Consider the following 25493-nt stretch of genomic DNA (forward strand, 5'->3'; position numbering starts at 1 on the left):
TCTGTTTTCTCTTTCCTTATCAGTTTTGTTGGGGGTTCATCAAGTTTATTGTACTTTCCAAAGAACAAACTTTAGACTTTTTAAATTTTCTCTATTGTCTCTATTTGGCTGCTTTCTGTCCTTATCTTTACTTATTTTGGGTTCGGTTTGGTCTTCTTTTTCTAATTTCTTAAGGAAGTTTAGAGACAGAGCAAGATTTGTGTGTGAAGCATCCCAAATTCAAGCTTCATTATCACTTTCACTGGAAGTCTTGGAGACTACCTCCAGGTTGTAGACACACACAAACACACACACACACACACACACACACACACATACAGATTTGCCTGAGCTCAGGAGCAAATGTTCATCTTTCCCACATTGACTGTTTCTGCTGCATATTGCAGCACATTGTACAAGACCCAGGGCCAAAGTTCTGAAGGACCAGGTTCACTGCTTTGAACATGTCTAGAAAGTCCACTAGTGCGTCATCATGGCTCAGACTAAACATGAGTCTGAACTTTCAGGCAAAGATAAGGTCCTAAAGTTTAAATCTCTTTCACATTTCTAAAGGCTTTCCTAGGAAACCAGCAGGGAGAGGGTTGTCTCTGCATCACTGTCTACATAAATTTGAGCTCTTTAGATATAAAGGTTACTTATTCTGGACCATGGACACCTACAGCTATAATTTTTTAGGTTTTAGCACCCTGATCAACAAGTGCTGTCAACCAATCTGAGATAATTAAAAATTCTAAAATTTGAGTTGGTGGGAGAAAAGGTGTATGGGCAGGTTGGGATAACAGGAAAATAAGGGAAGAAGACTACTACAGTTTCAAACACAACTGATGATTTCAAACACAACTGATGATGTAAGCAAAGGGTTCAAAAATTGGAAAATAAGAGCTACTCGAAAGGCTGAGGCAGAAGGACTACCTGAGCCCAGTACTTCAAGGACAACCTGGGAAACATAGTGAGGACCCATCTTTAAAAAAAAACTAAAAATAAACTGGAGAATTAAAGAATTAGGTCTGTTGCCCTCCTAGTTGGAAGTCTGTAGAAGCCAATGATTTCCAAGGAGACTTTAAGCCTAGAAAGTAAGTCAAGCAATTAACTTAGGTTTTCTGGACATCTTCTATTTCCCTCAGATTTTCTCCGCATCTCTTTTCGGCAGTATGTCTTCTACAATTTATTAATTTCCATTATGGCCTTAAATCTGTGGAAACTTTTCCATTGTGAAGTCATGAAAATTGGAAAAGAATCTGGAGGAATAACATACCATGAGACAGACCTGCCTCCAAACCAGACATCTCTTTCAGTATTTGTGAGGCCTCCCTTCAGTTTCTTTACTACTCAGAGCTTCACCAGGACAATCAAACAAACATAGAGGTTGTGGGAGCTCTAACGCAGCAATGAAGGTGAAGGTGAAGCCTGCTTGCTAAGAACAATCTGCTGTCATAAGACATTTAAAGAAAGGTAATATTTTTGGACATTTTTCTGTAACTGAATATTAAGATATTAAATATACAATGCATCTTGTCTTTTATCCTTTCAAAACTATTTACTGAATGTCCACTATGTACCAGGCATTGTGTGAGGGATAAAAAGATTAAATGGTAAGCAAAGAAACAGAGAAAAGAAAGCTTAAAGGCAGCTGTGAATGGAAAAGGTGGGAATGGAGGAGAAAACCTGAATTGTTAATGAGTTCCTTTATTACCAAAGACTGCATGTTCTTGGACCTTTGAATCAGGAAAAAACAAAAAACAAAAAAACAAGTAGCTATGCTGGATCTCTGCTGACATGAATGGCAGGGAGTGGGGGGGTGTGTGTGTGTGTCTGTGTGTGTGTGTGTGTGTGTGTGTGTGTGTGTGGTAGGTTTTGGAGAAGATGAGGGAGCATAAGGAGAATACCTCAATTTCTGCCCAATAGAAGTGGGAGGATGGAATCACTGATGTTCCAGAAGCTAAGAAAGGAAAAATGTAAATTATTTTCTTTACGCATGTGGTTTGCACAACATCCTCCAACATAAGACTCCCACTTGGGTCCTAAAGTTGGAAAAATCTGGGGAGTATAAAGAAGGGGAACAGAGCAACAAGACTTGACACAGTATGCCAGATGTCAGCACTAGCAGACTGACTTCAAAAGGGGGATATTCTCCAGGTGCATCGGTCATGTGCCTTACGAACCTGGCTGGAATTAATGACCTTTGTGTAAATTACAGAGATATATTTCTCACATAATTCCCCGTGTGCAGCAGGGTAGCAAGGAAAGAGTTCTTTAAGTGGGGATAATCTGAAGAGCCCTTAAGAACTCCCTACTCCAAATAGTATTTCCCATGTTGACTGAAATTCTTCATTTTGTTTCACTGCTTCAGAACTGATCAATCTGTGATCATCTCACTGTAACTGCAGAGGCAGTTATGGCATAGTATAGTAATTAGAGTGTGAATTCTGAAATCAGATTGCCTTGTTCACTCTGGACTTCACCACAAATTGTTCATGTGTCTTAATAATTACTAAGAATTACATTGACTGAACATGTAATCATGTAGCAAGGATGGGGTCAAGCACTTTTCATGCATTAACATGTTATCGTCAGTCCTCTCAACTCCCTTTGAGATAGGTATCATTATTATCATTATCATTTTATGGATGAGGGAATTGAGGCACATATCTAACTTTCAGATCCAAAACTAGGAAATGGGGAAAGTGAAATTCAAATCTAAGCAGACTTAACTACTACACCACAGTCCCCTCATTTAAACCTTCTAAGCCACAATACCTACCTCACAGAATTGTTTAATTATGTTTAAGATAATGCTTATAGCTTTGATGGAGTGAAAAAAGTGTGCAACATGATTACTGTTATTTCAGATAAATGAATTCTTTTAAATATTGGAGGAGTACCCAGAAAATCCAATTCAACTTTATTAGGTGCTAAGGTGATATAGTGATAAGACTTGATTCCTGCCCTCAAGAAGCTCATAGAATTCAAGGATTGATTACATTGCTCCACTTCACAAAATCCTAACAGTTCTACATTGCTTTCGGAAAGCTTACATCCCTAGGTTGGCACAAATGGCCCAACAAGGGGGAGGGGGGAGGGATAACATTAGGAGATATACCTAATGCTAAATGACGAGTTAATGGGTGCAGCACACCAGCATGGCACATGTATATATATGTAACTAACCTGCACATTGTGCACATGTACCCTAAAACTTAAAGTATAATAATAATTTAAAAAAAGAAAAAAAAAAAAAACAAATGGCCCAACACAATTGCAAGTTTTCTTACTCTCTGGCTGCATCTCCTGCCACTTCCTTGTTCACGGTCCAGCTTGAGACTTAACCATTCTTCAGACATGCCATGTATTTCATATCTCCATGTCCTATGTGCTGTTCCATCAATCTGAAAAACTCCCTTCCCTACCTCCATTTCCCCACCTTCAGTATTCAACTCAACTCTTTCTGGAATTCCTCACCTCCTTCTAGATTAGCTGTTCCTTCTCCGTGTTCCCAAAGAATCCTCTGCACACATATTGCACTTACTACATTATACTGAAACTGCTTATCTGCCTCCTCCATTACTTTGTGAGTTGCTCAAGGACAGACTGTCTTAGTGGTCTCATCCTAGCTCCCAGAACAACATAGGTACAGTAGACACTCAATGAATGTGTAGAACAGATGAACAAACTGTAATTAGTGCTCTAATAGAGTATACGGTTTTGTTTTGTTTTTTTTTGTAGAGGCAGTGTCTTGCTGTTGCCTAAACTGGAGTGCAGTGGTGCAATCACGGCTCACTGCAGCCTCAAACTCCTGGGCTCAAGCGATCCTCCCACCTCAGCCTCCTGAACAGCTGGGACTACAGGCACACCACCAACATAACTGGCTAATTTACTAACTTTTCTTTTTGTAAAGACAGGGACTCACTTTGTTGCCCAGGCTGGTTTTAAACTCCTAGCCTCAAGCTATCCTCTTGCCTCGGCCTCTCAAAGTGCTGGGATTACAGGCATGGGCCAACATGCCTGGCAAGTATAATTTAATGGAAGAATGAGAAGAGAAAAAAATTGAATGTCTATGATGACTTGACAAAGGTGGTATCTGAATTGGTTCTTTATAGTAAGATAGTTGTTTTCTAGAGAAACAGAACCAATAAGAGAGAGATCGAGATAGACAGAGATATAGATTGATGGTGAGGAACTGGCTTACATGACTATGGAAGTTAAGGAGTCCCATGATCTGCCGTCTGCAAGCTGGAGACCCAGGAAAGGTGGTGATGGTGTAATTTGTCTGAGTCCAAAGGCATAAGAACCAGAACTGATAGTGTAAGTTCTAGTTCAACTTCAAAAGCCTCAGAACTGAAGGTATATGTCCCAATCCAAGGGCAGGAGAAGACCCATGGGCAGGAAAAGACTCAAGCAGTCAGGCAGAAATGGAGAATTCTTCTTTTCTGCATCTTTTTGTTCTGTTCAGGCCCTCAACCGATTGGCTAATGCCTATCCACATTGGGGACAGCAATGTGCTTTACTCCATCTACCGATTCAAACCTCTTCTGGAAACACCCTCACAGACACACATAGGAATAATGTTTAACCAGGTATCTGGGCATCCTGTGGCCCAGGCAAGTTGACACATAAAATTTACGATGACAGTCTGGGTGTGGTGGCTCATACCTGTAATCCCAGCACTTTGGGAGGCCGACGTGGGCAGATCACGAGGTCAAGAGTTCGAGACCAGCCTGGCCCGATATGGTGAAACCCCATCTCTACTAAAATCACAAAAATGAGCCGGGGTGGTGGCGGGTGCCTGTAATCCCAGCTACTTGGGAGGCTCAGGCAGGAGAATTGCTTGAACTCAGGAGGCAGAGGTTGCAGTGGGCTGAGATCATGCCACTGCACTCCAGCTTGGGCAACAGAGCAAGACTCCATCTCAAAAAAAAAAAAAAAATTACCATCACAGAATTTGGACCATTGGATACATGCAGAGGACCTCCAATAAAAAAGGACCTCCAAATAGAAAAGTCCATGGAAAAAACTCCTGGGGTATAACCAGACCCCTGTGACTAGAGCACAGGGAAGAAACATGAATGATAAGGACATAGTACCAATAAAATGGAAGTGCAGAGAATCTATTCTCAGGCAGTTTCCAATTAAAAATCTTACTGCTGCAAATAATTTCTTCAGCTCCCAATTCTTTTATTTGTATTTCTTCTCATTTATTCATAACTGACCCCTGATAAACTATAGCAAAAATACAACCATGGGTGTACAAGTAGGGGTCACAGCAAAAGCACAGAAATAGAGAAAGGAAAATAGTAGAGAAAGAAAAATAGGAGGAAACTATTCTAAATTATGACACCAAGCAGATAGGAGTGTATTCACCTGTATAAGAGCAGAGACCATGTCATCAGCAGGTTGATTATTCTTTTTAAATTTTTCATTTCTGACTACATACATAACAGACCCATGCTAACTAAGGATGCAGAAACAGATCCCTGGAGGCAACCAGTATCATTTTAGAAAGGAAACCTTTGGCCCATGGGACTTCGAACTGCACCTAATAAGCCAATGGCATTGCTAACAAGTCAGTGATATTTGGGGTATAGTACTGAATACAGGCTACATAACACAAGGGCAAAAAGTGCACAACTACTTCACTCCTTGTGCCAGGCACGGTAGCTCACACCTGTAATCCCAGCGCTTACGGAGGCAGAGGCACGAGGATAGCTTGAGCCCAGGAGTTCAAGACCTGCCTGGGCAACATAGTGAGGCCCTGTTCTCCAGAAAAAGGGGGGAAAAAAAGATTAAAAAAATAATAAGTTGGAACTCATTGTGCTCCCTGGTTAAAGTGCCAATTCAGTATTTACTGCACACCTGTTATAGGAAAGACACTATTTTCAGCACAGAGAGGGATACCTGGAGGAATTTGCTATGATCCAGGTCCACTAAGAATGCACAAAGTAGGTGAGCCAAATGTGTACACGATAATGCAATTTAGAGTGTGGTGAGTATGTTTAAAACGCAGCATGGAAGGAAAAAGAAGTCATCCATTAATCTTAATAAGAGAAATGGAGGAAGTTTCATGGCAAGGCCAAAAAGGACTCCTAAGAAAAGTTTTCATTGTGTTTCTTCATTTTATAATTGTTTTAATTATAAAGGTAATACGTGTTTACTATAGAAAATCCAAAAATACAAATAAGCAAAAAAAAAAAAAAGAACACAAACCACTGCATTTCTGTATATCCCATTTCTTTATTTATTTATAAAAGTGAGAACATTGTACATAATTTTCAGTAAGCTGGTTTTTAGGCAATAATATATTACAGCCATCTTTCCATGTTATTTATTATACTTCTACAACTGACTTTTATATTTAAATAGGTGCACATCAAAAGGTATAAAAGAGGACACAGTAAAAGCCTGACTCTCTCATCCCATGACCCATGACCTTATAATTTTAACCAGAAGCAGCCACTGTCACATTTTTTGTGATCCTTCCAGTTTCTTGTGATCCCTCCACAAATATTCTATGAATATATGAGCATACATGTATATATTTCTCTTTTTAAGTAAATGGTAGCTGTGAACACACGGTTCTGTACCTTGCATTTCTCTCCCCAGTCAGTACATATATCACTGCCTCTCGGTGGCTGCAGTGTTTCAATGTATGGATATACAATAATTTACTCAGTCCCCTTTGATGGACATTCAGAATGTTTCCAACTCAGTCCCCTTTGATGGACATTCAGAATGCTTCCAATCTTTTACTATTACAATATTACTAGGTATATCCTCCAAGTGTAAACATGTATATATTTGTGGTTATATCTGTAGGAAAAATTGCTGGAAGTGGAATTTTGAGGTCAAAGAACATGCATGTTTTAAAATTTGACAGATATCACACAGTGTCCTCCATTAAGGCATTCCTAATTTCCACTCCTTCCAACTACAAATGAGACTGTTTCCACACCTGTGGTTCCCCAGCCAGATAATGTTTTCCATTTCCCTCCCCTGGAACACACATCTTGCAGACAGGTGAGGCAACGCATCTAGTTCCGGCCAATGGAATGTGGGAATGTGAACAGAACTGATGTGTGTCATATCCAGGCCAAGGTAACTGAGAAGAAAGTATGCATTCTCCACCCTATCTCTGCAATTCTGTCCACTGGAAACAGAAGAATTCAAGGCCCTAGGGAATGGTGGATCCCTATAATGGAAGAAGCCTAAGTCCCTGAGTTACCATACAGAAAAAAACAACTGTCTGCCAACCAGAAACATCCGCAGTGGACTATTACATGAGGGAAGAATAAATTTATATTTTATTAAGCCACTGAAATGTTGGTATTTGTTGTAACATCTCGCTTTACCCTAACTAATACACCAAGATACCCTTTTTTATATAAACATCAGATCTACAGTTCTGAAGATACTCTTAGGGAATGTTGCTCAAGTATTTCAAAATTAACTTTCAAAGTAACTATGATATTGGCTGTACTGTTAAGAAAATAGCCTTCATTTCCTGGATTAACAAGAGCTGTTTTTTGTTTCTTTGGTTTTTATCAAGAATGAGGAGTGATTTATCAAATACCTTTGCAGTATTTGTGAAAATGATTCTAAGTTTTTTTCCTTTGATCTATTAGAGTGATATCTTACATTAATATTTCCTAATGTTGAAATAGTCTCACATTTCTAAAATAAACCATGTTTACTTGTATATTTTATTTTGTATATGCTGTTGAATGCAAGGGAATAACTGAAACAAAATAATAGATTGGGTAATTCTTTAAACATGATTTATAAATTTTAAATTTTAATTGAGGAAGTAAAAAGTACAGGAGACCCTCCAAAGAACAAATCTGTTATCTGGAAAAGCAGGTGAATGTGTATCACATTATCTGGAGCAAAAAAAAAAAAAAAAAGAAATGGAATTCTTGAATAAAAAGATGAGAGAACTAACCAGCAGGTCCAGGAGGTCTAATTGGAAATAAAAGGCATTCAGAGAGAGAACAAGGACCATAATGGAAAAAGTAATAATCAAAACATAATACAAGAAAACTTCCCTCAGGAGGAGACTAGAATTATGAAATCAAAAGGGCTCATTGAGTACCAGACAGGATAAATAAAAAAGGGCATATACCTACATATATATCCTAGTCAGATTTCTAATTTCTGAGCTTCAAAATAAAGAAAACAGAAAAGCTTTTAGAAAGTAAGAACGAGTTACTTATAAACAAATGAGCTTGAGGCTGTCATTGGACATGGTTAAGAACACGGGCGCTGAATGAAGTAAGGCTACCTGGGTTCAAATTTTGGTGTGAACTTAGGTTGGGATGCTTAACTTCTTTATGCTTCTGTAAAATAGGGACAATGTTAGTACTTAGCTTCTCAGGTTGGCTGGAAGCAACATCTGATATAATACATGGAAGAGCCTAGCACACACAGTCAGTATACTTCTATCTGTTAACATCTAAAGCTGTATGAGTGAGTCAAAATTTTACACATTTTTGAGAAGATAAAAGCCCGAACCCTCCTCAGAACATAGCATACAGCACTAATAGTCTGAAGAACTGCACAACAGCCCCACTCTAACATCTCTAATGGTAGCTGAGCCCCATGCTAGTGAGAAGTGAAGTGGTGGGCAGAAGGAATCTCATTGACTTATTTCAATTAATGTGAGCAGGGCAAGAACAACTGTTTTTTGGCCTGGAGCTGAAGATTATTGGAGATGAAAAAAGTTGTAGGCTCTGTCAGCATAAAAGGACACACAGTGAAGTCTCTTAAAGTCAGCAGGGACAATTCTACAATTAATAGACCTTATTACCAATGGGGACCCTCCATAAAGTAAATTTTAATGAGACTTGTGGCTGCCAGATTTGGGTATCATAAGAAGTTCTTTCATTCATACAGCTAATGTTGTCTGAGCACATCTACCACGTGTCCGGAACTACACTGGGGATCTAGCTGTATACAAGGCATGCCAAGTCCCTCCCTCAAAGAGTTTACATACATAGATCACCTTAATTAATATGACTCAAATTAGAATGCCCATATGACATAAGAAATGAATCATACTAAAACCATTAACAAAATCTTTGTCTCTCTCTCATACACACACCCCCCTTTTATCTCAATTACACAAGAAATGAAAAAGTCAACTTGTAATACTGTTAATAAAAAAAGTGAGCTGCTACTTAATTTAGTTCCATTTTTTATAGTTTGCAAATGTAAAAGCTAGCACAACAATTTGGTGGAACTCTTGAGTAATCACCTCAATTCTTTCTGCCAAAGTAGTCAGTGACTGCCTTTTGGAGAAAATATCATATTTTTCACTTTATACTGATTTACTCCTTCTCCAATTTGTGTTCAAGATATTTGACCTCTGAAAGTTTAACAAGCTCTTACTAAACAGCACCAACCAGAAATATTTTTAAAGTTCCTTTCTACCTACTAGCCAAAAATTCCCTAGCCCACTTGCCCATCTTCAAACAGAAGCATATCTCTGCAATCCAAAAGGAAGATACAGCATTAAACAGCATATAATGAATTTAGTGGGTTAAATGGTGGCTCCTGAAAAGACACGTCCATATCCCAATCCCCAGACCCTGTGAATATTACTTTATTTGAAGAAAAGGTCTTTGCAGTTGTAATTAAAAATTTTCAGGTGAGATCATCTTGGATTATCCAGGTGTACCCTAAATCCAGTGACAAGCAGATTCTCTTAAAGTCAGTCCTTAGAAGAAAAAGGCAGAGAGAGAGATTTGAGACACACAGAAGAGAAGACACAGAACAGAAAAGAAGGCTATAATGACCACAGAGGCAGAGACTGGAGTGAGTCAGCCACAAGTCAAGGAATGCCCCATACACAACAGAAACTGGAAGAGGCAAGGAACAGATTTCTCCCCCAAAGAGCCTCCAGAGGGAATGTGGCTCAGCCAACACCTTGATTTTGGACTTCTGGCCTCCAAAAGAGTTAAAGAATAAATTTCTATTGCTTTAAGCGACCTAGTTTGTAGTAATTTGTTACAGCAACCACAAAAAAGCAACACAGTGAGCAAAAGCATTTTGGTAGGGAGCGCTGGGTTCAAGTCCCACTCCTGTCATTTAGTCCCTATTTGCTTCAGTAAGTCTGTTAGCCTCTCAGAACCTCCAAACCTGTACTACTATTACCCTGAGTTCTTATAAGAATCAGAGGAGATCTTGTATATGAAAACATTCAGAGTATTATAAAGTCCCATACAAATATGAATTATTATTCTTATACTTTACCTGTAATTTCAAATGAGTTTGGAGCCTGGGCTCTTTAATCAAGTCCTTTTGTTACAACTCTTTACACAAATAATACCTGCCTAATTTCAGCAGTGCCAACATTGTATCAGTTATTATTATTTTAGAGATGGGGTCTTGCTCTGTCCCCCAGGCTAGAGTACAGTTGGGCAATCATATCTCACTGCAGCCTCAAACTCCTGGGCTCCAGTGATCCTCCTGGCTCAGCCTTCTAAGTAGCTGGGAATACAGGCACTCACCACCACATTGGGCTTGCTATTTATGTATTTATTTATGAGTGAATGAGATGGGGGTCTGACTATGTTGCCCTGGCTGGTCTGGAACTCTTGGCCTCAAGCAATCCTCCCACCTCAGACTCCCAAGTCTCTGGGATTACAAGTGTGAGTCACCACAGGCCTCATATCAATTCTTAACATCAACTTTTATTTATAGAATTAAGCTGTCACTAATGTACACAGTATCTCTTTAGTACTAGGATTTAATGAAGTCTCATTACCACTAACCTTATCATCTATTTTACTTCCCTCCAGATATCCTCTATTATCACATCAATTTAGTAGCGAGATCATCTAATTGGTTTATTGGCCCCATTTACATTAACAAATCAGTTTTAACCAGTTTACTTTCAATAATATTTGTGAACTCCTTAACATAATCATATATTATTTATCTAAACTAATCTTAATTATTCCATACTGAATTCTTCTCAGCCAAGAATGAACCATTAATAATTCTTCTTCCTATTTCTGGTTTTCCCCAACAGGTAGATTCTGATCTACTGCCAGACCTAGTTCTTCTTTCCTGAAATAAAGCATATTTATGAAGTACAATAATAAATTAAGGCTATTAGCTCCACAAGTTATGCACAAAAATTAATTTCATAACTCTATAATCTCACTTCATCCACACACAAGTTTATATTTTCTATGGAATTTTTCCATTACTATTTCATAAGAAAGGCCACCAAACATACTCCAAGTTATGGAATGGCTGGTCAACTGCAAGCTTCAATTTTTTTCCTTCAGGGCAAGGAAGTTTGACATTAAAAATAAGGAAATGGCATGTTGATAATGCAGTCTGATATAAGAATTTATTTTCTTATGCCTTTTAACCATTGAATTTGAATGGCATTCCAGTCTTAACTTAGATCTAACAGAGTATTATAAAAATATTATTCTCTGAAATTTTGCCTCTTCAGAAATCTTTAAACAAATGTGAAATAATCTTTCCCAAACAGAAGTTGAAACAGTAAAAACTTAAATGGACTTTGAGATTTGCAAATGTAACAATCACTTACAATCATTATCATTAACGATTTATATCCTTAAGATGAAACATCCTTCAAGAATGCATTAGGTGCACCAGGTGCAGTGGCTAATGCCTGTAATCCCAACACTTTGAGAGGCCAAGGTAGGAGAATCCCTTGAGCCCAGGAGTTCACGACCAGCCTGGGCAACACAGGGAGACCTCATCTCTACAAAAAATGAATAAAATTAGCCTGGTGTGGTGGTGCACGCCTGTAGTCCCAGCTACTCGGGAGGCTGAAGTCGGAGGACTGCTTGAGCCCAGGAGGTCAAGGCTGCAGTGAACCAAAACTGCACCATGGCACTCCAACCTGGGCAATAGTGAGGCCTTGTCTCAAAAAAAAAAAAAAAAGCATTAGGTGCTCCTCCTGAGTCACTAAAGTATGGGTGATGTTATTTTAATATACTTAACTTCACTGCCTTTCCATAGGTAGCAATTAAATCATTCCCAAGATGCAAGTTAAACATTTGGTTCTCAGGATCACCAGTAAAAATTTCAAATCAAAACTTAGGAAATCCACAGCCACTATTTTGTACAAACATAGATTAATACTACTCTATGGCATAACCCACAACTTTAAATATTTATCCCCCTGTGAATGGGATTATAAAGGTACCTACTATATCATCTCAGACCCAATAAGAAGTTTAGCACAAATGTCTCCTAATTTTCATGATCTCCATGTGGCCTATATAAAAGTGAACTGTGAACCTCTTCCAACAACAGTAGCCTCTACATTTTTTAACCAATTTCACATGAGACTGACAAGATACTAGTTATCCTGAGAAATGTGTTAAGTTTCCTGACAAATAAAGCCTGAACTAAGATCTCCCTTAAGTAGTCTAACTCTACAACCTCAGAATTCTTAAGAAACAAAAAATATCCTAAGAAGTCATCCATTCCCCTCATCCATCTTAGCAACCAAGTGCAGAATCTGGCCCCTCGCCACTAGAGGGGGGTGTTTCTTTTATTGGTTTCTCTTTCCCCCTAATTCGGCTGACCAGAATTTCTGGTTGAACTAGAAATAAGCCTCAAGATCAACATCCTGACCTTTATTTTTAATATCGTGTGGCCTTTTTTCTTTTTTTCAGGCCTAGTTAACACTAAAATATAAATTTCAATCCCTAATTACTTGTACTATTATGCCTCACATCATACTCCGTTGCCTTTCTACAAAGAGACTAACAAACTACACAATTTAGAGACTTTGACATTAGTTCACTGAAAATAAACAGAAAATCCAACCAAGTTTGAGTGTTTTTTTAAAAAAAGATTCTTCACATTTGCCAGGTTCATTATTTCATTTGAATCACTATAATACTATTTTAAAAATTAGACAGACAATAGCAACAAACTTTAAGGAAAAAAATATACTTAAGAGACTTGCCCAAAATTTCAGGTAGCAAATGGCTAGGCCATAATGAAGACTCAAATGCTCTGACTCCTAGACCATTTCCAGTTCTATTATTCTATGCCATGAGTGAAAGGTACTAGATGAGAAGACCAAGGGGTGAACTACTCTTACTTTTTACTCTACCAGTCTAGAGCAAATAGATGTATGATTACTCATGTAACTCACTATTGCTCCTGGCAAATAACATATACCCATCTGCTTAGAATAGTCTCCACTGGCCACAAAATCAAGTCACCAGATGAGGAAGGAGTGGATGAAGGAAATAAGGGGAAAGAGTTGCAGAAGAGAAGAAAATAAATCTATCAAACAATCTTGAGGTCAGGCATGAGACACAAAATATACAAAAGTGAGGACCAAGATCTAAGCAAGAAATCAGAATCAGAATCAGAAAAAGAAGGAATGAACAACAAATGGTAGCAGTCACACCACCAGATATTCAAACAACCCAAAAGACTCTGGAAGAGATAATGAGTGCTGTTTGATTCCTTGCTGCTTCCTATGAAGATCCCTGGTCTAAGGCAGAGCCCCTTAGAAAAGACAGAGACAAGACCTGGCCAGTTAGAATCTGCATCCACTTTATGAAGGCAGAAGACATGGGGAGGGAAGAGCCCCAACAAAAAGAAACCTATCCAAATAATATCAAATCCACCTGACGTGAATCTGCTTGGGGCAAAGTGGGTATCACATCAGGATGTTTCTGGCTGCAAATGACAAATTCGCAGATCATGCCTACTTACACAATGAGGAACTGTATTATCTCACAGAACTGGAAGTTCAGAGGTAAGGCAGACCAAGTACAATACAATCAGCAATTCAGGAAGGTCATCAAGGGCTCAGGTTTCTTCCATCTGTTCTGTCATCATCTAGATCAGCTGCACCCCCCAAAGCTAGTTTCCCTCATGGTCCCAAGATGGACAGAGCAGTTCTAGCCACTATACTTAAACATAAAATCACACGGAGACGAGGCATCATCTCCTTTTTTTCTCTCTGTTTAGAACAATAAATCCTTTCCCAGAAGCACTCAAGCCTTCTGTAGACTTTTCCTTCATCTCTCATTGGCCAGAATAGGTTACAGGCCATTCCTAACTCTTCACTGGCAAGGGAAATGGGATTAACCATGACTGCTTAGACTAATCACCTGCGGTGGGATGAATACTGGGGAGTCAATCACCATGACCATACCATGGGCAATTTATACTGATGAGTATTATTATGACATTGTTTTCACTCCATAACAAATCTATAATGTGATTATGCTGTTTCCATGATCTTAACTACAAGGTATGTGCTTTGCCTGAGATCCAGATAATTACTCTTTGCTCACATCCCATATTTTTCAACATGAACTTATTTATCAGATAGAAAACATTTTATTAAAACTTTCCCAGTCAGGCCAGGCATGGTGGCTCACACCTATAACCCCAGCACTTTGGGAGGCCAAGGTAGGAGGATCCCTTGAGCCCAGGAGTTTGAGACCAGCCTGGACAACATAGGGAAACCCCTGTCTCTACAATTAAAAAAAATTAGCCCGGTGTGGTGGCATATACCTGTAGTCCCAGCTACCTGAAGCCGGTAGGATCGCTTGCGCCAGGAGGTCAAGCATGCAATGAGCCATGGTCTTGCCACTGCTCTCCAGCCTGAACAACAGATCAAGACTTTGTCTCAAAGAAAAACAAACAAACAAAAACTTTCTTGGTCAATCCACTGTAAAAAAAAAAAAAAACAATAACTTTAATGTAACATCTTAGAAGCAAGAGTAGTAACTCATTTGTCTCCCACAGCAACTACAGTGGATACAGCCACCTAGAACCCAACCTTGAGAAAGACTTAAAGCTGAGTCTGGATCTAGTGAGAAATAGTGCCATGACTGATTAGTGAGTCTATCATGACTCAGGTTCAGGCACAACGCATAGCACATATTTGCCAACCCTGTTTCAGAGAAAATCTCCTAATTTCCCTCCACTGATAATGGAGTTCTCTGCTGCAATGCCTCTTTATTCTTATTTTAATGGAGACCCAATATAATCCCTCCCATCTCTTCACTCTCCCTATCTAATTTGCATACATATACATATAACATATAACAAGCATGAACTCCAAAAAAATTTTTATATATAACCAGAGAGTTCCACAGGAATTCTGGAACCAGGCCTCTTTAGTAACCATAGAAAGGCTTGGCAGAATGGTTTCATTTACAAAGTGTCTCACTTAAAGCAGGCAGGGGGGCCTTGAGAGCCCAGGCTGGATGCAGGCCTAGGCAGGATTGAGGGACAGAAGGGAAAAGAGAAAGGCAATCTATTCCCAGCTAAAGGTAGCCTGGCCCACAGTTGCACAAAGGAACCAAAATCTGATTCTGAACAAAAGTGACTAACCAATAACTGGAGAATGCTTAAATAAATTATGGCAAATTACAAACTATAGGTAGAGTTTATGTGTATAAAATGCACTTAGAAGGATAGGGAAGGACAACAGTGGTTATTCCTGGGTGAATTAATTTATAGCTTTTTTCTTTTTTCCTTCTAGTCTTTATCTACATTTTTCTGAATGTCCTGTACTGCATATGCACAGACTTTTTTATGAGGGGAAAAGAAAAATAATACAGGAAACATGTTTTTGTCTTATCACTGGGTGTTTTGTTAGTTCCAATTAACCTCTTATTGCCTTTTAGTTAAGATTACTCTTGTCCAACTATTCTCCTATTACTGGGTAGCTAGGTTGCTTTAACTTTCTGAAATCACAAGCAATCAAATGCTGCCATAGCTGAAAGTCAACTTGAACTGTAAAAGAAAAATACTGGAAAAGTCCCTAGAAAATGGACCAAAAGTATCTAATCATTTTACACTGAAATTACCACTACTCAAAAACTATTAACAGGATATTCATTTTGACCAACTCATTGTTTTGACGAAATCATTGTTTCAATTAATAGCTGATTACAACAAATCAGTTAACCAACTTGCTTTCAGCTAAATTGTACTTGACCACATTGCTTTTGGCCAAAATAACTTTTTAAGTCAAATTGGTACTGGACAAAGAGGGTACTACCAGCATCAGGGGGCAAGTCTGAAGGCAGAGATAAGAAACAGGATCAAAAGGTAAGCCTCAATAATAAAGAACAGGCAAGATGGCCTGGACAAGTTTAGAAAGGAAATATAGCCTAGGGCAATGGTTCAAAGTGGAAGGAAGTCTTTTATCAGGTAGCTATAAAACTAGCCCACATAGCTTAGAGAATGCCAGTAAGGAAAGGTTTCAAATAAATTCAGTTTCATCTGCCTGCTTGGACACTCTCACCTAGTAGAACAAAGCTAGGGTTTTCCCTAGGTTCCACAGATGAAACAACATTCTGCTTGGGGTTCAAACTGAGAAAGAATGTTTCCAAAATCATTTATCCACAGCCTCACTTTCCAAGTAAATGAGGTTCTTGAGCTGGCCATTGCATCATGGGGAATCAACACCACCTTGTTGGCATTTTATGGTTCCCATCTCAAATTACAGAAGGTAATATCCCATGCTGTCAGACAAAGCAGAGGTAGCAGATGAGAGTAATTTGCATGGAGGGAAGCAACCCAAATTGGACTGCCTCTAGAGTAAAGGACCCAGGTAGTACACCTTTAGCTTCTGGAATAACTGATCACCATGACTAGAGAGAGCCCGAAGACATCTCCAGTTTGAACAGTCTTCTAAGGAACCTGATTACAGTTAGGATTTCTTTTTAACCAGTTATTGCTCAATGAAAAATCCTGGAGAGCTTCCGAGTACCCCGTATTCATTCCAACATTAACTGGCTGCCAGGCTGCGTGTGGTGTTGCTGAGGAAAGCAGGGAGGCAGCAGGGAGAAAGACATCTCTGCCACTGAAGAAGGTGTTCTACAGGAAGGAAAGCAGAGAATTGTATTCATATTCAGTCACAGCAGAGTAGGTGTGAAAAAAAAAGGAGATGAATCAGTCTTGTTTTGAGTAAGAAGCAAAACAGCGTAGAGGTAGACTATTCACAAATGGTGTTGAGACAACTGCGTAGCCATTTGGAAAAAAATAAAGTTGGACCTACCTCTCATACCATACACCAGGAAAAATGGATCAAAAATTTAAATGCAAAATAGAAACCATGAAAGTAGCAAAAGCCAACGTGAGGGAATTCTTTCATAACCTTGTAGTAGTATAGATTTTTCTAACTATGACTAAATCTAGAAGTCATAAAAGACTGACAAATTCAAGTACATTTTTTAAAAAATCTACATAGCAAAAACATCATAAGCAAAGTTGAAAGACAAATGACAAACTACGGGGAAATATGCTGCAACTCATATAACAAAGGGCAAATCTCCATATTATAAACAGCAACTACAAAGTGATTTTTAAACCACCCCCACCTCCCAAAATAGGCAAAGGATATAAGACACACTTCACCAAAAGGAAATATAAATGGCTCTTAAGCATATGAAAAAGATGTTCAAACTTACTCATGAGAGAAAGAAATTAAAGTTACACTAAGATAACATTTTCACCGACCAGACTGGAAAAAAACCTAAGGTTAAATAACACATTGTTGGCAAGAATATGAGTAATCAGGCACTTGCCTATATTTTTAGTGGAGTGTAAACTGTACAACCTCTATGGAGAGTAATTTGGTAGTACCTATCAAACTACTATGATATATATACCCTTTGGCCCAGTAATTCAATTTCTAGGAATTTACCCTACAAATATATTTGCACAAGTATAAAATAATCTATATAACAAAAGTATTTATTGTAGCATTACTTGTAATTTGTATCCCTCAATTTCTAGGAATTTATCCTACAAATATATTTGCACAAGTATAATCTATATAACAAAAGTATTTATTGTAGCATTACTTGAAACAGCAAAAAGATTGAAAACTTCCCAAATGTCCATCAATATGGGGCTGGCTAAATAATGATATATTCACACAATGACATGAAGAGATCTCCAAGATACATTATAAATGAAATATATCTCAGATATATCTCAGATATTTTTCCACTGTTATGGACAGAACTCCAAGATACATTATAAATGAAATATATCTCAGATATATCTCAGATATTTTTCCACTGTTATGGACAGAACTCCAAGATACACTATTAAGTGAAAAAGGCAGAACAATACGTGTAAGCTTCCATGTGTATAAAAAAGGAAAGGGAAACAGAATTTATATTTGTACTGTCTTGGAAATGCATTAAAAAACTCTGGAAGGATCTCGGCACTTTGGGAAACTGAGGCAGGCAGACTGCTAGAAGTCAGGAGTTTCAGACCACCCTGGCCAACATGGTAAAACCCCGTCTCTACTAAAAACAAAAAAATTAGCCGAATCTGGTGGCTTGCACCTGTAGTCCCAGCTCCCAGCTACTCGGGAGGCTGAGGCGGGAGAATCTCTTGAACCCAGGAGGCAGAGGTTGCAGTAAGCTAAGATCGCACCACTGCACTCCAGCCTGAGCAACAGAGAGAGACTCTGTCTCAAAACAACAACAACAACAACAACAACAACAACAACAACAACTCTGGAAGGAGGGTCATTTAGTAGGGGACCGGAGTGGAAAGTAAACTTCTCATTTCTAAATGCTTTGTCATTTGAATCATGTAAATGTATTATCTTTTCAAAAATTAAATCTTAACATGTTTAAATATGTTAAGTAGATATAAGTTGAGTTCCTAGTTAACACCCTACATGTAAGCCTCTCAGTCTATGGGTGATAGATATTAGACAAGTAACTATGCACTCGGAGGCCTTGAATAGTACCATCTAGAACTGGAAAGCAAAGTGAGGATTACAGTTGGAAATCAATTAGAGTTGAGGAACTCACTGATGAATAGGTTATATATGCTGCCCAGGCAGAGACAGTGAAGAAAAGAGAAAAGAACACAATCTTGTGAAACTATCACAGCAAAAGTGGCATATCAAAATAGAGAGATAAGCCAGAGATTAATTCCTGGGGGTACCTGGGGTCAAAAAGTAAGGCATAACAATTCCTCAGGACACCTGAATCGGTTCTCAGTTCAAATGCAGATGTCCCAGAGTGCTATAACTCAGGGGTACCTCCCTCAATCTGGGCAACCAGAAGTGTCTGTAGACTCGGTGCAATGGTGGAAGAGGGTAGTGCAGGTGCAGCAGCACAGTGATGTACGCTCCTCTCTTATGCCTTCTCTGCTCCTCTCTTATGCCTAATGAGTGAAACTATCCCAGAAAAGTTATAAGGCCGTGAGGCTGGTTAAGATAAAGAAAATAAAATATTTTGGATAAAGCTTCCTGCAAACTGCTTTCATTCAATCATCAAATGTTTACGGAGCACCACTCTTCCTCTTAACACCTACTCTTAGCATGCCAAGAACTGCTAAGTACTCAATAAGTTCATCCAAAAGATTTATCCCAAAGAATACATAGACCCAAGATAACTGAAACAAAAAGACATTTTTAAAGACATTGAGACAACAGAAGCTGTTCTCAAAAAAATTTTTTAACTATGGAAAAGTCAATTTGACAACTATGAAAGACTACGGTAACTGGATCTCAAATTTTGTCCAGTTTATGCTATTGTTTTAAAAAATGAAACCAGTAATTTAACATGCAAATTTCCAGAATTTAGAAAAAGTTACGTAGTTTACTTCAATTTTACTAAACTTAAGTAGCAGAAATCTTTAAAATATGGCTTTCTATTCTCCTCACCACAATTGATAAAACAGGAAAACATAACTGGAAAAGGGAACTAATTCAGAACAGATGTCAGGGAAGAATTTTTCCAGTAGTGAACTATAAACATGCAGAATAAATACTGGAAAATGTATTATGGTAAAAAAATCAGAATCAGTTACTAATTGCATGATCTAAAGAGGAAACCAGATACCTAAATATGTAGAATAGGCATTTAAAAAATAGATAAACCATGTTTTTACTATCTAAACCTAACTAAAATAATACCTCAACCTGTAATCTGTTAAAATTCAGATACTTCCCAATGCCTACAAAGTGAGCTGTTATTTACCTATAAAGGTCTATCCATCCACAAACCTAACAAGTTTGCAAATACAGCCTACTGTATTCATCCTGGTTGTTTTGCCATTTTTTTTTTTCAACTTAACACCTACTTGGTACTTTCCTTGTGATCTGCCTTCTCACTATTTCACTATGTATTTACACTCCGAAGGGAGATGTAGACTTGCAATCCCACCATCATCAAGCCTTTTCTAGGAAGAAGCAGAAAAAGGACAGTTCTGCCTCCACTGCTACACTTAAGAAATGGTTTGTGCTTTGCATGCAGTGAGGATCAGAAAGGAACTGAAGAGGAGCAAACAACAGAATCCATTCCAATGAAAGTTTGCTAATTTGTATGAAGTCAATTTGTGACTCATCCATATTCAAATGAAGGCACAAAAACAAATTCCAAAGCTAAATATAAAATGACTTTTGGACTATCCAGGTTTCTGCTCGTTTCTACTTCATGGACAGAAGGCTGTGATGCTGGCAGCATTAACTCTCTCAGGCCACCAAGATCCCACTCAGTGGCTATAGTTCATTACCATGCAGGCCAAAGCAGTTTAATATAACATTACTACTAAAAGCACATGTATTGTATACAAGACAGTTTGTAAGTCTCCTGGCCATAGCAATCACTTTAGGAGATCAGGGCACAGCTGACTTATGATTCACAATATTTAATGTGTCTAAAAAAGCATTCAACTTTAGAACTTGAAATTTCCTTAAAGATCATAAAGTGAGCCCAACACTATCATTTTACAAATAATATTTAGGCCCCCCGAAAAGATGAACTTACCCAAGGCTGGGCACCTTCATGGCAGCAAAGCCAGACCCAGGCCTCTGAGAAGCAGTCTAGTGCTTTTTGTGATATATAGCATCTCACTGTTGGAGAATATGCTGAAGGAACTGAACTTGTATGTGAGGCAATCTTTTTGGTTTTTTTCAGAGTGGAAACGATGGGAAAGGGTTATGCAGTTATATTTGGAAAGAGGTATTTACTTCATCCATCAACTCCAGTTAAAAGGCAGATCTTGTTTCGTAGGCGTAAATAATATCCTGAATTGGTTTATCACACATGAGTAATAACTTTTCTCCCCCAGATTATTGAGGTCTTCCAGAGTTTACCAATGATTGAGGAAAACATGACTAAGAAATAAACTATCTTTTTAACCAGACTGCAAGCCTGTCCTGACTCTTATTATTTCTAATGGATGAAAAGACATTATTTAATGAGATTTTAAAGTATTATTGGCACTTATACTATTAAGTAATCTTTCCATCTCAGGTTTCTACTTTTTCTAAAATTTTCTACAATTAGAAAGTCTTTCCTGATCTACTATGTTACTTTCTCCTTGTTAAAGTAAATTTTAATATTCAGTCATTGATATTAATATTCAATCATATTGAGCTTCTATCTAAAAATTCTAAAAAATCGTAATCCAAAATTGTTTTGCTCATTTTACTTCTGCATATAGTAGCATGTAAACCTATTTCAATATATTTTGGAAAATATAAGAGATTCAAGAATTTTCATATTTAATTGGTTATACAAAAATGTCATGGTTCTCAATTTTCCAAACCTTAAAAACTTTTTTTCTAAAAGAAGTTGATATTAACATTTCCTAGCCTACAGCATCTAGTTCATAAGTGAGAGAAAGCAGCATAAGAGAAAGTACAAATAGAGGGGAAAGAGGTTAGAATTAGAGTCAAACCAAAAGTCTATCAGGAAAAAAAAATCATAGCAAATCTTCCTACGCAGATACAATAGATAAAGACAAACTGCCATTTTCTTGTTATCACCAGGCAGCTGTCTGGGCTTGTGGCAGGCACCTTGATAAAGTATGTTCTATCCGGGGTATCAAGTTGAAGTAAAGAAAGCAACCAATAAATAAACTTATATATGCCCACTCATGCCAAAAATACCCTATTCCAGCCAGGCATGGTGGCACATGCCTGTAATCCCAGCACTTTGGGAGGCAGAGGCGGGCAGATCACTTGAGGTCAGGAGTTGGAGACCAGCCTGGCCAACATGGTGAAAACCCCATCTCTACTAAAAATGCAAAAATTAGCCAGGTGCGGTGGCAGGCACCTGTAATCCCAGCTACTCCAGAGGCTGAGGCAGGAGAATCACTTGAACCCGGGAGGTGGAGGTTGCAGGGAGCAAAGATCGTCCCACTGTACTTCCGCCTGGGTGACAGAGCAAGACTCCATCTCAAAAAAAAAAAAAAAAAAAACACTAATCCATATAATTTGTTACTTATAATATGGCTATTCTCTCTATTCATATCCAAATTAAAGGAGGCAATATTTTATGGAAATTTACTGTCCATACCGAACATTCTTAGGTGCCACAGGGATTTCAAAGATGTGTGGGGTATGCTTTTGAAGCTTACAGTTTGACAACGGAATAGACCATGGACACAAGAGCACAAAAAGAAGGCAGAAAAATAAGAACTTTGTGAAAGACTCTGTGAAAGACTTTGTAAAGTAAATCTGAGTTCACTTCTTGGGCTAGTTTTAGAGGAAGAGTAAATTTCAATTAGTGGAGAAGAAGAGGAAGGAGGGGATGCCATAAAAAGGAAAACTATCAACAAATGTGGGAGGTTGAAAGGAAGTTTGAAGAACAGTGAGAACACCAGTTTGACTAGGACAGGAAAATTCTGTGGAAATAAAAGAGGCTCTAGGTTTGATTTTGGAGAAAATATCCAGCTGCTGAAGTCTTTTGAGGCCAAAAGTTATATAACAAAATCTAAATTTTAGGAAGACTAATCTGGCAATGATGGAATTGATAACGAATGGCAAGCATGTAGGTCAGATAGAAACTTACTATAATGATTGCAGGTTACTGAGCCAGGTACATCTCATGTATAAATCAATGTCAGCTGAAGTTACTAAATTTTATATATGTAACTTAAATATAGTATAGAACTTCTACATTGATTCCACAAAACTTGAACTTACAATTTTTTACTTTTCTTTCCTGTTTTCACCCTAGGTAACAACTTCTGGCTTAGAATTTTTATTTCACCATTCCTCACCCAATATTTGCATTAATAAGAAATCATCATCTCTATATATTAGTAAAAGCAGTAAGATTATACGTCATTACTTCATCAGAAGAGCATTTAAAGCAATTTAAAACAATTGCTTTATATCACACATAAGTTTCCCCCAAATTTCATATTTTATTTTCTAAGAGAAATAGTTCTTTCTTGCAGGCAGATTAGGCCTACAAATCCAAAACAAAATGAAAGGTAACTATCCAGTGAATCCGTAATGGTTAATTTAGATACTTCTTTAACAGGCTGGCTGCTATAAGCATCATGAAAGCAGAAACTTAACTTCGTGTATGTAAACTAGTGACATATAAATGTCTCTCTTCTGTTATAGAAAAAGGACTGAGCCAAGAAAGTTTTCAACGTTTCACAGATTAAGGTAGTCTTATTTGATTTCCTAAAAGAAGAGATAAAAAAGTTAATAAAATCTTAAAAAGGAAATTGAGATTACTGAAATAGTCACATTACATGTGCCTTACAGAATATTATGACTGGTTTCTAATAAATCCGACTTTTGAAAAGGTATAGAGCAGTAGATACTAATTCTAAAAAAAAAAAAAGACTCGAGAAAAACTAATTCTGTTTGGGTCACCTAAAGAACAGCATACGTTTAGGGACATAGGATTAAGCAGAGGATGGTGTCTCTGTCTACGAGAGAGCTGTGTCTCTGCTTCCATGAATTTCCTTTTGAGTTTCAAAAGGCTGCCACTCAGTGACCTCTCCAGCCGTCAGTCCCCCTTCCTACCCAGAGAAGCACTGAGCCACGAACAGTTGATTGGCTCAGGGAGGTCAGACAACAGCCTCAGTCTAACAGAGCAGTCCAGGAACAGATATTGGCCACTTGATAGGAAGAAAAGGATGTAAAGGAGTAAGGATGTAAAGGAAGGAACGGATGTAAAGGAGTAAGGATGTAAAAAACAGAAAAGGATGTAAAGGAAGGTGGAGGGGAGAAGGGAGGAGGATGCACAGAAGTAACCAAGATAGAGGTCCAGAAGACACACCCACTCAAAGAGAGAAAACTTTGCTTGGAGGTTCTCAGCCAGGGAGAAGAGTTTTTTCGTTTTGTTTTGTTTTGTTTTAAATTTAGGTAAACAAGGATACTGGTTTGAAACGGTCACTGGAGCCCAACTCATATGAACAATTTAGCAGCTTTATAACAACCCTGAGTGGGCAAGGACCTTTCATACATATTAACATTTAGAAAATGTAGTTTATTGAATAAATTCATTGAAAGATGTCATGTTTCCTAAAAACTGTACCTAATTTTAGGGTTCCTGCTTACAGTGATTCCAGTTCTACATGAGAGTTTTAATTGAAGGAGGATTAGAGGGGTGAGGGAGGTGCAGAACACAAATGAAATTTTTACAGCATGGAAATAAAAGTATTTTTAAATCTTCTTGGGGGTGAAGAGTTAGGCAAGAAGTAATACGTGGAAACTGTCAAGTGCTTCTCTACACATCCACCCACCAGATACCATCGCAGCCGGCTGGGGGAGTCTCCCTCTTCTTGCCTGACAGCTTCACTTTCTTTGAGATCTGGAGCTGGTGATCACACTGGCCCGTCATGGTATTTTCAGTTAACAAAGCAGTTACTCAACGGGGGAAAAAGCCACAGAGGAGCAGAGCAGCTGCTGCTGCACCCGTGATGCAAGTGCAGGATGAGCCCCGGGCCGCCACCGCCGCCTCGGCTCCTCCGTGACGTCCGGGAAGGGTATCCCCGGCACTCAGGAAGTGGTGGCCGCGGGCAGCTCCGCCCCCACGCGACTCGGGGCTGGCCGAGCTGCCGGGTGGTAGGACCGCCGGGCCTTCCGCAGGGCGGGCGGGGATCACCGTCTCCCCACCTCCGCGCGCACACACATGCACGGGCCTCGCGCCCCGCTGTCGCCCGCGCCTCGCCCTGCTCACTTCTCACAGCCCGCGCCGGACGAAGAGAGCCGCCAGCGCCCCCCTCTCACCCACGACTCGCACCCACTCACCCCGACCCCCGGCGCCGAGCCCGGCCCCGCGTCGCCGGTCACCAGACCTGGTCGAACCGAGTCCAAGATGGCGACTCCGCCCCCGCCCCCTCCGCACTCCCGGCGGGGTCAGGGCGCCCCCTCACGCGGCGGGCTCGCGCCCGAGACCCGGCTAAAAATAGCCAGGCCCGACTATATTTGGTTCGGCCGGATCCTGGCGCGGCCGCGCGCTCCCCGCCCCGCCCCGCCCCGCCCCGCCCCGCGCGCCCTGCCCCGCCCCGCGCGGCTTTGAATGGAGAAGGGGCGGGGGTGACCGAGGGGAACCTACTCCGCTATCTGCGGCGCGCGCCGGCGGCGGGTCCCGGCCAACCGCCGAATTTAGTAACATCGCCTGCGTCAATCACGCGCCTCGCGTGCGTCAGCGCCGCGCGGCTCCAGGTCCTGCTCCCCCCTTCAAGCCTTTGAATGGATACAATGTAGCAGCGCCCTCCTTCCTTCCGAGGCTGGATTG

The 25493-nt window shown here is 39.4% G+C and overlaps 2 long non-coding RNA genes across 2 annotated transcripts in view; one reads left to right on the forward strand and one right to left on the reverse strand.

The window, feature by feature from the left end:
• Window positions 1-7690, forward strand: part of LOC129524461 (uncharacterized) — a 42133-nt gene extending 34443 nt beyond the window's left edge. The window contains exon 4 of the long non-coding RNA XR_010130300.1: window positions 7008-7690. This is a non-coding gene — a long non-coding RNA (uncharacterized lncRNA). The remainder of the gene's footprint in view (window positions 1-7007) is intronic.
• The window catches only part of LOC129524462 (uncharacterized), a 447472-nt gene extending 422309 nt beyond the window's left edge, over window positions 1-25163 (reverse strand). Inside the window, exon 1 of the long non-coding RNA XR_010130303.1 lies at window positions 25004-25163. This is a non-coding gene — a long non-coding RNA (uncharacterized lncRNA). The remainder of the gene's footprint in view (window positions 1-25003) is intronic.
• Between the last annotated feature and the right edge of the window lie 330 nt (window positions 25164-25493).

The sequence above is a fragment of the Gorilla gorilla genome, chromosome 13 (assembly GCF_029281585.2).
Source record: "Gorilla gorilla gorilla isolate KB3781 chromosome 13, NHGRI_mGorGor1-v2.1_pri, whole genome shotgun sequence".
Classification (NCBI taxonomy): Eukaryota; Metazoa; Chordata; class Mammalia; order Primates; family Hominidae; genus Gorilla; species Gorilla gorilla.